The sequence below is a fragment of the Bidens hawaiensis genome, unplaced genomic scaffold (genome assembly GCF_021521415.1).
Source record: "Bidens hawaiensis isolate Kalapana, Puna unplaced genomic scaffold, B.hawaiensis_p1.1 tig00012231_1, whole genome shotgun sequence".
Classification (NCBI taxonomy): domain Eukaryota; kingdom Viridiplantae; phylum Streptophyta; class Magnoliopsida; order Asterales; family Asteraceae; genus Bidens; species Bidens hawaiensis.
In genome coordinates this window covers 320,908-332,348 of record NW_027491990.1, presented here as the reverse complement: position 1 = coordinate 332,348, position 11,441 = coordinate 320,908, and the positions used below count along the sequence as shown (strand labels likewise).

Genomic DNA, 11,441 nt, shown 5'->3' with positions numbered 1-11,441 from the left:
AAAGGGTGGGGATCAACCATATCACAACACATGAGATTTTTATGTAGGCAGTTATATATACAGATAGATAGATAGATAGATAGATAGATAGATAGATAAATAGATAAAACTAAGGGTTAAAATAAGAAATTATTGTTTTCTAAGAAGTGGAGAATAAAACTTACAACATAAATAGGAAATTAGGGAGTGATGGATGTTTGATTCATATTTTAGTTTTCTTTTACTTTTTCGTTTCTTTTATTTTTGTTTTATATTATTTTTAAATATTTTTTTATTTTTTTTCCTTAGAAAAAAGATAAGACGTAGGTGATCGAGTGTGCACAGTAAGATGAAGGAATATGATTAAGGGTTGAGAAAGAGGTTTGGGGCTTTCTAATTCCTCACATTTTTTTAGTTTCCTTTGGCACCTATCTCTTGTTTTACTTATTGTTATAAGGATTATCGCTGTGTTCTGATAATTTTCTTTATATCTGTATTTAAATTTCCTTTTAATAGTCTTTTACATGTATATATGTGTTTTACATAGACTTTTTCTATTTGTTTTCTTTTCTGTTGTTTTTTCTTTTTAAGACTTCCAGAGCTCCTCAAGTAATGTTTTTCTTTTTACAATTGTTTTGCATTGCACAAATTAGTGACAGATTCTTTTACGTGATTCAGGATCCTGTTTGAGTCTTTTTACCTTTTTAACTACTATTTCATCTTATCAGTTTGATTCGTTAAAGATGAAACATAACACAAATTTGAGTGTTTTATGAAAGTATTACCTCAATTTGTAGTAAACAACAACATATGTTTGGGTTACAACAGCTGGTGATGCAATTGCAAGCACCACAAGGTGCATGCTCTGGCTAGAAATTACCAAAAATTGGGTGGAGGCTTGTTGGTGGGCAAAACGTCTAACACCCACCGCAGTTCACCATGTTCCCCCCTATAAAACAAAAAAGCCTAGACAAGATGTTATTAAGTGGACAGATCGCATATCAATTATAGCATATGTGCACGGAATTAACATACAAACATTTATCGTATTAATGTATACACACATACATACATGCTTTTATAAGAATTATCGTCTATACTAATAATTTTGTTTATAAATATTATATATATTTCTTTTTAAAACTTTTTTTTTTCATCTTGAATTATGATTGGCTATTTCATTAAACTCAAAAACGATTACAATAAAGTGGCAGGCAAGCGGACAACAAGCTGCGCCGTAACCCCCTTTTGAATAGCAAAGCCAATCCTACTAAAAACAAAGCTTTGGGACGTAAGAGCCAAAAAAGTATCATGTATGACACGTTTAACCCTGCTCAGAAAATTCATAGTCTCTGGGATTAGAAACCCAAATTTATCAAAAGCAGAGGCTAGAAACCCAAATATATAAAAAGTAAAAAGAAGAAATACATGTTAATTTTTTCCCTTGAGATTTTTTATCAAATAGTTTTCATAATTTCTTTTTCAAAAGGAATACAGTAGAGGGGAGAGGGCAACCACAGAAAGCCTTGTCGACGTGCTAGGTTATTAAGACGTTGACCTCACACCCAAAATATGTGGTCGAAGATCACTTTTACCTTTTTATTTTTATTTCATTTGAAAGCGCGGCATTAACTTATTTTGTTTGTCTACTTATATGACAATTTGCAACCCCAATTAATGCTCCTCTACCTTTGTATTTATATCTACAACTTTACAAAACTTATCATCCCCTATCTTGGTTCTATATCTAACACACACAATCTGATCCCCAATGGACATCTCGGTTTTTCTAACACAAAACCTATCATCCCCTATCTTGGCTCTATCCACACTCATTTTCCTAGTATCCTTCATCATACAAGCCAGAAGATTATTGTCAAACAACATCAAAAACCTCCCACCAGGTCCGCCAAGGTTGCCGATTATCGGAAACTTGCATCAAGTGGGCGACAAAATTCTTGTTTCCTTAGCCAAATTCGCCGAACAATATGGCCCTCTCATCTCTCTGAAATTAGGCACACAAATTCTCGTGGTTGCTTCTTCTCCAGAGGCAGCCAAGGGGATTCTCAAAACTTAAGACCGCCTTCTTTCCTCTCGTGTTGTGCCCACCGCAATGCAGCAAGAATCATTGCAACCAAATTCCATACTCTTTTCAGAATGCAATGAGTCATGGAAAGCCTCAAGAAGCCTTTGTCAGGTCGAAATGTTCTCGTCGAACGCGCTTGAGGCGCACTCTAAAATACGAGAGGAGCATGTGGAAAGATTGTTGGAATTCTTGCGAGGGAAACAAGGGGAGATAATCAACACCGTGGACATAGTTTTTACTACGCTTTTCAACACAATGAGTTGTGTTGTGTTTGGAAAAGACTTGCTTGATTTGGAAAAGGAGCATGAGACTTATGTTGGACTGAAAAGGTCACTACTTACGGTACTTGACTATGTAGCCCGCATAAAGGATGTTGGCTCATTTTTTCCGGTATTTCGAAGATTTGACCTTCAAGGAATCAGGAAAGGAGGCATGAAGCAAGTACAGGAGGTTTTCGATTTTTGGAAGGGCTTGATAGAAGAAAGAAGAGCACATATGAGTTCTCCAACATCGTTTTCGGTACAATCAAAAACTTTCTTGGACCGCTTGCTTGAAAAGGGATTCTCGGATGACCGGATAAATACTTATGTTACGGTAAGCGTAGCGTACCTTTTGTACATGTTTATCATCTTCTTATAACTTAATAGAAATGATTGAGATTGGATATGATGTTGGGTGGTTGATTAATGTTTCCAGGAGTTATTCATAGCTGGAACAAACACTACAACAACAGCATTGATATGGGCAATGGCCGAGATAGCGAAAAACCAAGACGCCATGAGAAAGATCAAGGAGGAAATCAACCAGGAAATCAAATCTGACAAAATCAAATGTCTCAACTATCTAAGTTACCTTATCTACAAGCCTGTGTCAAAGAATCTCTAAGATTGCACCAGCCTGTCCCATTTCTACTTCCCCGTCGCGCCGTTGAAACTTGTGAGGTTATGAATTACACCGTCCCTAAAAACGCTCAAATATTTGTTAATGTATGGGCAATTGGTCGCGACCTGAAAGTGTGGGATGACCCGTTATCCTTCAAACCTGAAAGATTTCTTGGCTCAAATTTAGATTATAAAGGTCAGCATTTCGAGCTTTTACCATTTGGTTCAGGAAGGAGGATATGCCCTAGTTTTCCCTTAGGTAGCAAGAGTATGGAACTCATTATAGCATCTCTGATTCAAGAGTTTGACTGGATCCTTCCGAGCAATGAAGATCCCAGTATGGATGACAAATTTCTGATTACCTTGAAAAAGGAAAAACCTTTAAAACTAATCTTTAAACATAGGCATGGACCGTCAAATGTTTAACTCCTATGTAACTTCAGTTCATACATTGTTTGTACCTTAAGATTCAAATAAAAAGTTTTTTATATTAGATTCGTATGCTAAGAAAGGACTACTATTGTTGTCTAGGGGTGAGCATGTCATTTTAATTTGGTCTGGGTTCGGTCTGAGATATTCATAACTGATTATCTTGGTCATCTGGAAAAACTGGTAAACCCTCGGTTATGTGTGCTAGCAAATGCTAACTTGTTTTACTTAAATGGTATATACTATATAGTTTTCTGTCCGGCCAATCTATACTATATAATAAATAAAAGTTTCTTAATGGTGACATCATACAAGATAGCTTCTTGAAAAAATTTCCCACCGCTCTCTCTTATTAAATACATTTCTATTTCTTATTAATAGTTTGTATTTATCTTTTTAATCTATTATTTATTCTTTTTAATAATTATTTTTTGATTTAAAAACTTTAATACCAACATAAATACATTATTTAGTTTTATATAAATATATTGTATTGTTATGTGTTTTATTATCTAAAGTTGGACGCAAAAACAAAACAAAACTACTTATTTTGATATGAAGGTTAAAATTACAAATATTCTATGCAAAAAATATAGATTTATGAATTTTCAATAATTTTTTATTTGCATATTGTGTAATGTGTAATTTATTCTACCATCTATTATATCTTTTGAACATATTTTTTATATCATATTATTATTTAAATAAATTTACTTAATGACATATGTTATTACACATTAGTGGTCCTTATACATTTTCCACCTCTCTCTCATATTAAATTTATATTTCTTTTTTCTTATTAATAGTTTCATACTTTATTCTTTTTTCTATTTGATATGCTATTTTCTCTTTTGATAATTATTTTCTGGTTTAAAAAATTTAACACCCACATAAATATATTATTTAGTTTTGTATATATATATTGTATTAGTTATTAACATTAAGCTTTTATAAGTAATGAATTTTCACGTTGATTTAGATAAAATAATTAATTTCAAATTGCAAAGAAAGAAATTTTAACTTTATGTTTGTTTTGCAATGAAGATTAATAAAAGTTAAGACTAATTGCTTTAGATGGTTTGTTTAGTTTTTAAACAACCTGTTTTAACATATGGTCATTTATGTGTTCTGTTATCTAGAGTTAAAACCAAAAATAAAGTGAAACTACTAATTTTAATATGAAGGATAAAGTTATAAATTAAATTACAAATACGGATTCAAAGAAACATTTAGAGATTTATGAATTTTTAACTTTTTATTTCCATGTTGTGTATTGTATAATTTGTTCTACCATATATTATATTTTTTATAGGTTGAACATATTCTTATATTTCACATTGTGCTATTATTTAAATAAATTTATTTATTTTAACCCGTGATCTACACGAGTACCTAATCTAGTAAAATTAATATATCAATCCCAGTTCTCCAAATGTGGTTGAGGTTCGATGCCCACAGTGAATATTGATCTAATTTTATAACTAGAACTAATAAGGTGTGTAAGTTAACAGTTTTTTTTTTCTAGAAAATTATAGGCACCTATTAATTTTAAAGAGCTGGGGATGAAATTTTTGTTATCTATTAGAACCCGGAGCATATATGTTGCTACAATGAATATAGCGACAAAAAAGGTATGGCGGTCCAAGAGTTTGACACTAACAGAGCTTCTTCTTAACCTACTAAGATCAAAGAACACGACCAGTTAGTCTCACCACAGGAGGGGGTCTCCTGCGATCAACCTCCAGCGTGAGAATCAGTGATTTGATATGAATAAGAGGTGATAAGAGAGTAAGTATGAAGAGAGAATAGAGAGAATGAGAAGAGAGTGAATGAATGTTACTGTTGCCAAAGTCCTCATTTTATAGGCAACCAAGGAAGCTTTTTTGGGGAAGTTTAAGCTTCTAAAAGGGAAATGGTCAACTCCTCTTTTAGCATGTTCAAATAAGTAACACCATTTTAGTATAACTTGCTATCTACTTTTGCCTTGCCATGTCGACATTTATGTTTTGTGGCATATTTAAGCTTTATGTCATATCAGAAGTGACTTTTCTAATATTTAATGTAGCAAGGAGCTTCAATAGTCAGCCTAGAAGCTTTGGTAATGAAGCTTCGAGCTTCTTGGTTTAGCAACTTGTGTTTGCTGCTTGTTAGCTTCTAGGTTTCCCTTGCTTATGGGTGGGTAAGGGTACCCACATCAGTAGCCCCCCTGTCAGAAGTATATATTCAGATTGCAGTGATGAATGCTTGTGACGTAACTCTTTTTCTTCATGATGTCACTCCCTGGGTGGTTAACGCTTTTGGGATTAGCAGCATGCCTCTTTATAGACTAATGCATATACCCATTTTGCTGTTTTGGGCTTGTTAAACCGAAGCCCGAGAGCTGGAAAATGTTTCTTTGTCGTGTGGTCTGGAAGCTAGAAGCTTGTGGTCCGAAGCTTCCGTGTTTAAAACTTAGGATTGGAAGCTAGAAGATTCCCGTATCGACCTTTCGATTATTATGTTTATTTTAATTCTTGTGGTTGCCCTTGTTGCAACTGACTGATTTGACGGTTACATCAGGAGCTCATCATATCTTTAAAGTAACAGCTAGCTCCAGAAATGATCTCCGCCTTCCACCTATCCCTATATTTTGCGGATTTGAAATTCAAAAACCCCTTTATGTATCCCCTAAGAACCGCTATTCTGTAACTTCTCCATATTTTTCTCAGTTAACCCTCTTCCTGGAAATATAAGTTTCTTTATGTAAGCTTCAATTTTACCTTTCATCATGTTTGGCGGAAACATGAACTTGCTTTGAACCCTCCCGAGCCCAAGATTGAGGACTTTGATGCTGTGTTTCTGAAGAAGCTTCAAGTCATGTCCTTTAGGCTTCGAACCTTCCCTAAAAAGTTTCTCTTACATTTGGGCCTTAGTACCAAGTGGCCTAGCCCTCATACTAAACCCAAGATTTTTGATGATGGAAAGGGTAAGTTATTTATTATTATTATTATTATTATTATTATTATTATTATTATTTTGACTTTTTCCTTCTTGGCCTTTCCTGGCCTTAACATTTCTTTGTTTTGTAGAGATGAGTACTTTAAAATATATGGATCTTGAAGAATTTTCCTCTGCAACTTCTGTGGCTGTTCAGGTTGCTGCCGGTCGCCCTAACGTTGTTGAGCGGACCAGGGATATTTGTCATTCTAGGGATTATGTTTCTTGTAACACCCCGGTTTAAGCGGAAACGTCTGAGTGTGACGTACAGATTTCTCAAAACACATGTGACACTATTAAGTGGCAATATTATCATTAATTTACTTCAACATCAAATACACAAGTTTGAAAACAAAGAAATAAAAGAAAAATAAATACAACTAAACAATTTGTCCATTTGTTTAAATAACCTAAGTCTAGTGTTTTAATCAAACTTCATCCTCTAATAATCGTATATGTAGCATGTATATAAAATCTATATCTATACTATATAATAAATAAAGGTTTCTTAATGGCACATGGCATCACACAAGATAGCTTCTTGAAAAAATTTCCCACCTCTCTCTCTTATTAAATACATTTCTATTTCTTATTAATAGTTTGTATTTATCTTTTTTTTTTCTTTTTAATATTATTTATTCTTTTTAATAATTATTTTTTGATTTAAAAACTTTAATACAAACATAAATACATGTAAAGCCCTGTTCCGAAAGCCCTACTTTGGCGTTGGATTTACTCATAAACACAGTTCTAAAATCAGAGTTAATTAAAAACTTTTCGCGGAATACATATTATTAAACATTCTTACATAGCATGGGTGCTTGTTTTTAAACAAAATACATTAAGTCTTAAAAGGTAACGTAAACGACACGTGAATCTTCTTTTCTTCGATGCCAGTCTTCACTTTGTTGCCACGTGTCTTCCCTCAAGCAACCCGTCGCATCCTATTCACCTGCGTGCATACTAATAGTCAGCTACGCTGAGTGAGTTCTAGTTTAACAGTTTACAGGATTATTCTTACACACTCTTTCATTTCCATACAAATATTATTTGTACTACTCTTACATTATTCTTACACATTCTTACAATCATACAATTATACATACATTCTTGCACAGATATTATAAGGGTCTGCCACCCAACTTCTTGCACATATATTATAAGGGTCTGCCACCCGACTTCTTGCACCGATATCGTAGTGTCGGCCACTCTATTCTTGCCCAAGTATTAGAAGGGCCTACCACCCTGACTCTTACTATTCTTGCCCAGGTATTAGAAGAGCCTACCACCCTGACTCTTACTATTCTTGCCCAGGTATTAGAAGGCCTGCCACCCTGACTCTTACTTCACATTCCTTCTAGATTCTTACAAACATGTTAAGTTAAACAACTAAGATATGCAAGTTCTAACCTCTTTCTTTTATTCTTACATTAATCAGTTGTGTTAATCACATAGTTATATATATATCTTTCTTTAATTCTTGCATTAATCATTCACATTAAGCGCATAAGTATATATGTTACTATTCTTACAAGTATGCACACAGCCCTGAAATCATCTCAAAGAGAAATGGGGCTAGAACTCACCTGGAGACGATTTTTCTCACCGTCAATGGTAATTCCCTTCCTTAGCTATGCACGGCTAACTGTACAATACATTACGCGCGTCAATTAACCATTACTACAACTTCTTACATCTAAGTTAATGAAACCCTCAACTAACAGGGGTCCGGGGGCAGCGCCCTTGGTAGCGGGGTCTAGGGACGGCAGCCCCTAGCAGGGCCCAAGGGGCAGAGCCCCTGGTTGGGGTTGAGCTATCAGGTCAGCTCAGAAAAATTTATTTTCATTAACCGTCCTTTAACAAAAACATATCAGAAAATTAATTTCATGAAATTTCGCATGGAAGAATTTCGCTTCACATGACTTTTTCACTTCGCATGGAATTTCGCTTTGCATGGAATTTCGCTTCGCATGACTTTTTCGCTTCGCATGGCTGTGGGATGCGAAATTATTGATTTCGCTTCGCATTGCTGTGCGATGCGAAATTCCTGCCTTTCGTCGTTTTTACCATTTTAAAGCTATTTTTCTCCTTGTTTCCTCCTTAGGACCTGATTTTACCCTTTTTATGGGTTTTGGGTCATACCAACTTTGTATACCCATGTTTTATGAGGTCCGAACATCACCTTTTTGTCCTATATCTTAGCCGTGAGGCTATGACTCACCAAGTTTATGTTTTTCTTACATCTTCCACCCCAATCTACTAAGATATCGATTTCCATGTCGAACTCAACCACAAAACTTAATCTTGTTGGCTAAAACTCACCTTTGGCTTCGGATCTGGACAACTCGAGGATATGGACGTGATTCTTGTTGTTTGAAGACACTTGATCACCAAGATCTTCCTTACTTTAGCCCGGATTCGGATTCGGGTCTTGAGAGAGTATGTGTGTGTTCTAGGGAGTGTGTGTTGTGGGAAGAAATGGAGAAAGGATGGGGGGATGGCCTTATATAGAGGGCTATGGACCCCACCACTCACTTCCTTCACCAATCCCAATCCTTATCCAAATATAAATACGCACACAATTAAACGAGCGACACACACGAAACAATAATTTTCTTTTATTTAGTAATCTCGTAATACGGATGTTACAATACATTATTTAGTTTTATATAAATATATTGTATTGTTATGTGTTTTATTATCTAAAGTTGGAAGCAAAAACAAAACAAAACTACTAATTTTGATATGAAGGTTAAAATTACAAATATTGTATGCAAAAAAATAAAGATTTATGAATTTTCAACAATTTGTTATTTGCATATTGTGTAATGTGTAATTTATTCTACCATCTATTATATCTTTTGAACATATTTTTTATATATCATATTATTATTTAAAAAAATTTACTTATTATAACTCGTGTTGTACACGTGTCTTAATGCCATATGTTATTACACATTAGTGGTCCTTATACACTTTCCATCTCTCTCTCATATTAAATTTATATTTCTTTTTCTTATTAATAGTTTCATACTATATTCTTTTTTCTATTTGATATGCTATTTTCTCTTTTGATAATTATTTTCTGGTTTAAAACATTTTTAACACCAACATTAATATATTATTTAGTTTTGTATATATATATATATATATTGTATTAGTTATTAACATTAAGCCTTTATAAGTAATGAATTTTCACGTTGATTTAGATAAAATAATTAATTTCAAATTGCAAAGAACGAAATTTTACCTTTATGTTTGTTTTGCAATGAAGATTAATAAAAGCTAAGACCAATTGCTTTAGATAGTTTGTTTGGTTTTTAACCAACCTATTTTAACACATGGTCATTTATATGTTCCGTTATATAGAGTTGAAACCAAAAATAAAGTAAAACTACTAATTTTAATATGAAGGATAAATACCACAGGTGCATTGGTTAAGTCGAAAGACATAACCATAAACTCGTAATGACCGTAGCAAGTTCGGAAGGCGGTTTTCGGTATATCATCCTCTTGAGCGCGTAATTGGTGATAACCCGAACGAAGATCGATTTTTGAAAAGCAAGAGGCGCCTTGAAGTTGATCGAAAAGGTCGTCAATTCTAGGCAAAGGTAACGGTTCTTAATCGTGAGTTTGTTGAGTTCACGATAGTTAATACACATTCGAAAGGAACCGTCCTTTTTTTTAACGAAAGAACAGGTGCGCCCCAAGGTGACGAACTTGGGCGAATGAAACCCTTGCTGGAGAGTTCTTGGAGTTGACTCGCCAGTTCTTGTATTTCTGTAGGTGCGAGACAATAGGGAACTTTGGCGACAGGATTCACACCAGGCACGAGATCAATACAAAACTCCACTTCACGAGTAGGAGGTAAACCAGCAATGTCGTCGGGGAAAACTTCGGGAAAATCGCAAACCAAAGGTTTGTCGTTTGTTGTCTTTTCTTCGGGTTTATTTTCCACGACGTTGGCAAGGAAAGCCACATACTTTTTACGTAAGTATTTTTGGGCTTGGGTACACAACATAAGTTTGAGCCCTTTAGAAGGCTTTTCACCGAAAATACGCAAAATCCGATCGTCTTCAATAGGAATCCGAATATACTTCTCAAAACACACGATTTCGGCACGGTGTTGAGCTAACCAATCCATGCCTACTATGATATCAAAGCTCCCGAGTTGCATAGGAATAAGATCGATGGAGAAATCATAGTCGTTGAGATTTAGGGTGCAACCACGAATCACCGAATCAATCGAGATAGTTTTACCGTTTGGGACTTCAATCGTAAAGGAATTTTCGAGCTTAGAACGAGACGAAGAAAGCATAGGCTCAAAATCGAACGACACAAAACTCATATCGGCACCGGTATCAAAATAAAATAGATGCATAGACGTTATTAACCAAGAACGTACAATTCATCACATCGTTGTTATGTTGAGCTTGATTTGCATTGATCACAAATGCCCTCCCACGAGCATTGGGGACGGCTGGTGCAGCTTGAGAAGTTGAGGCTTGTTTGGCTTGTACCGGTTGAATAGCTTGATTTTCCATGATCTGCGGAGCTGGGGGTTGATAAGCCTGAACTTGATAGGCTTGAGCAGCATACACAGGCTGAGCAACCATTTGAGCCTGATATGCGAGTCGTGGACACGCGTTGCGGAAATGACCAGGATCTCCACATTTGAAATAGGCTCGAGGGGTGGGGCAAGCTTGAGTGATAGGTTGAGCTTGGGTTAAGACACGGTTTTGGTTGAAGGTGTGGGAAGTACGGGGTGGTTTGGCGAGGGTTGGTTGGGTACGCATGAGTTTAAAACACGCACCTAGCAGGTGTCTGTAATGGCCATAATGGGTGCGTTGACGGCAAGGGATGCCGGGTTGATGGTGTCGTTGGCAGATTTGGCAAAACGGGTGAGAACCATGGTAAGATTTCTTTGGAGGGGGAGTTTGAAGGTTTTGGGTTTGGGTTTGTGGGTATTGGAGTTGTGGTGGGTTTGGTTGGGTTAAGGCATGGTTTTGCTTTCGTTTCTTGGAGTGGTTGTTGTTGTTGTTGTAGCGGTTTGGCTTGGTTGTGGCTTCGGCCTTGACCTCTTTGGAAGG

At 35.4% G+C, this 11,441-nt stretch overlaps 1 pseudogene across 1 annotated transcript; it reads left to right on the top strand.

Moving 5' to 3' along the window:
• Window positions 1–1,737: 1,737 nt before the first annotated feature.
• On the top strand, window positions 1,738–3,421 carry LOC143540445 (putative (S)-N-methylcoclaurine 3'-hydroxylase isozyme 2; annotated as a pseudogene). Its single transcript, XR_013136595.1, has 2 exons — window positions 1,738–2,659; window positions 2,762–3,421. The product of XR_013136595.1 is annotated as a putative (S)-N-methylcoclaurine 3'-hydroxylase isozyme 2 (transcript).
• The last annotated feature ends 8,020 nt before the right edge of the window (window positions 3,422–11,441 follow it).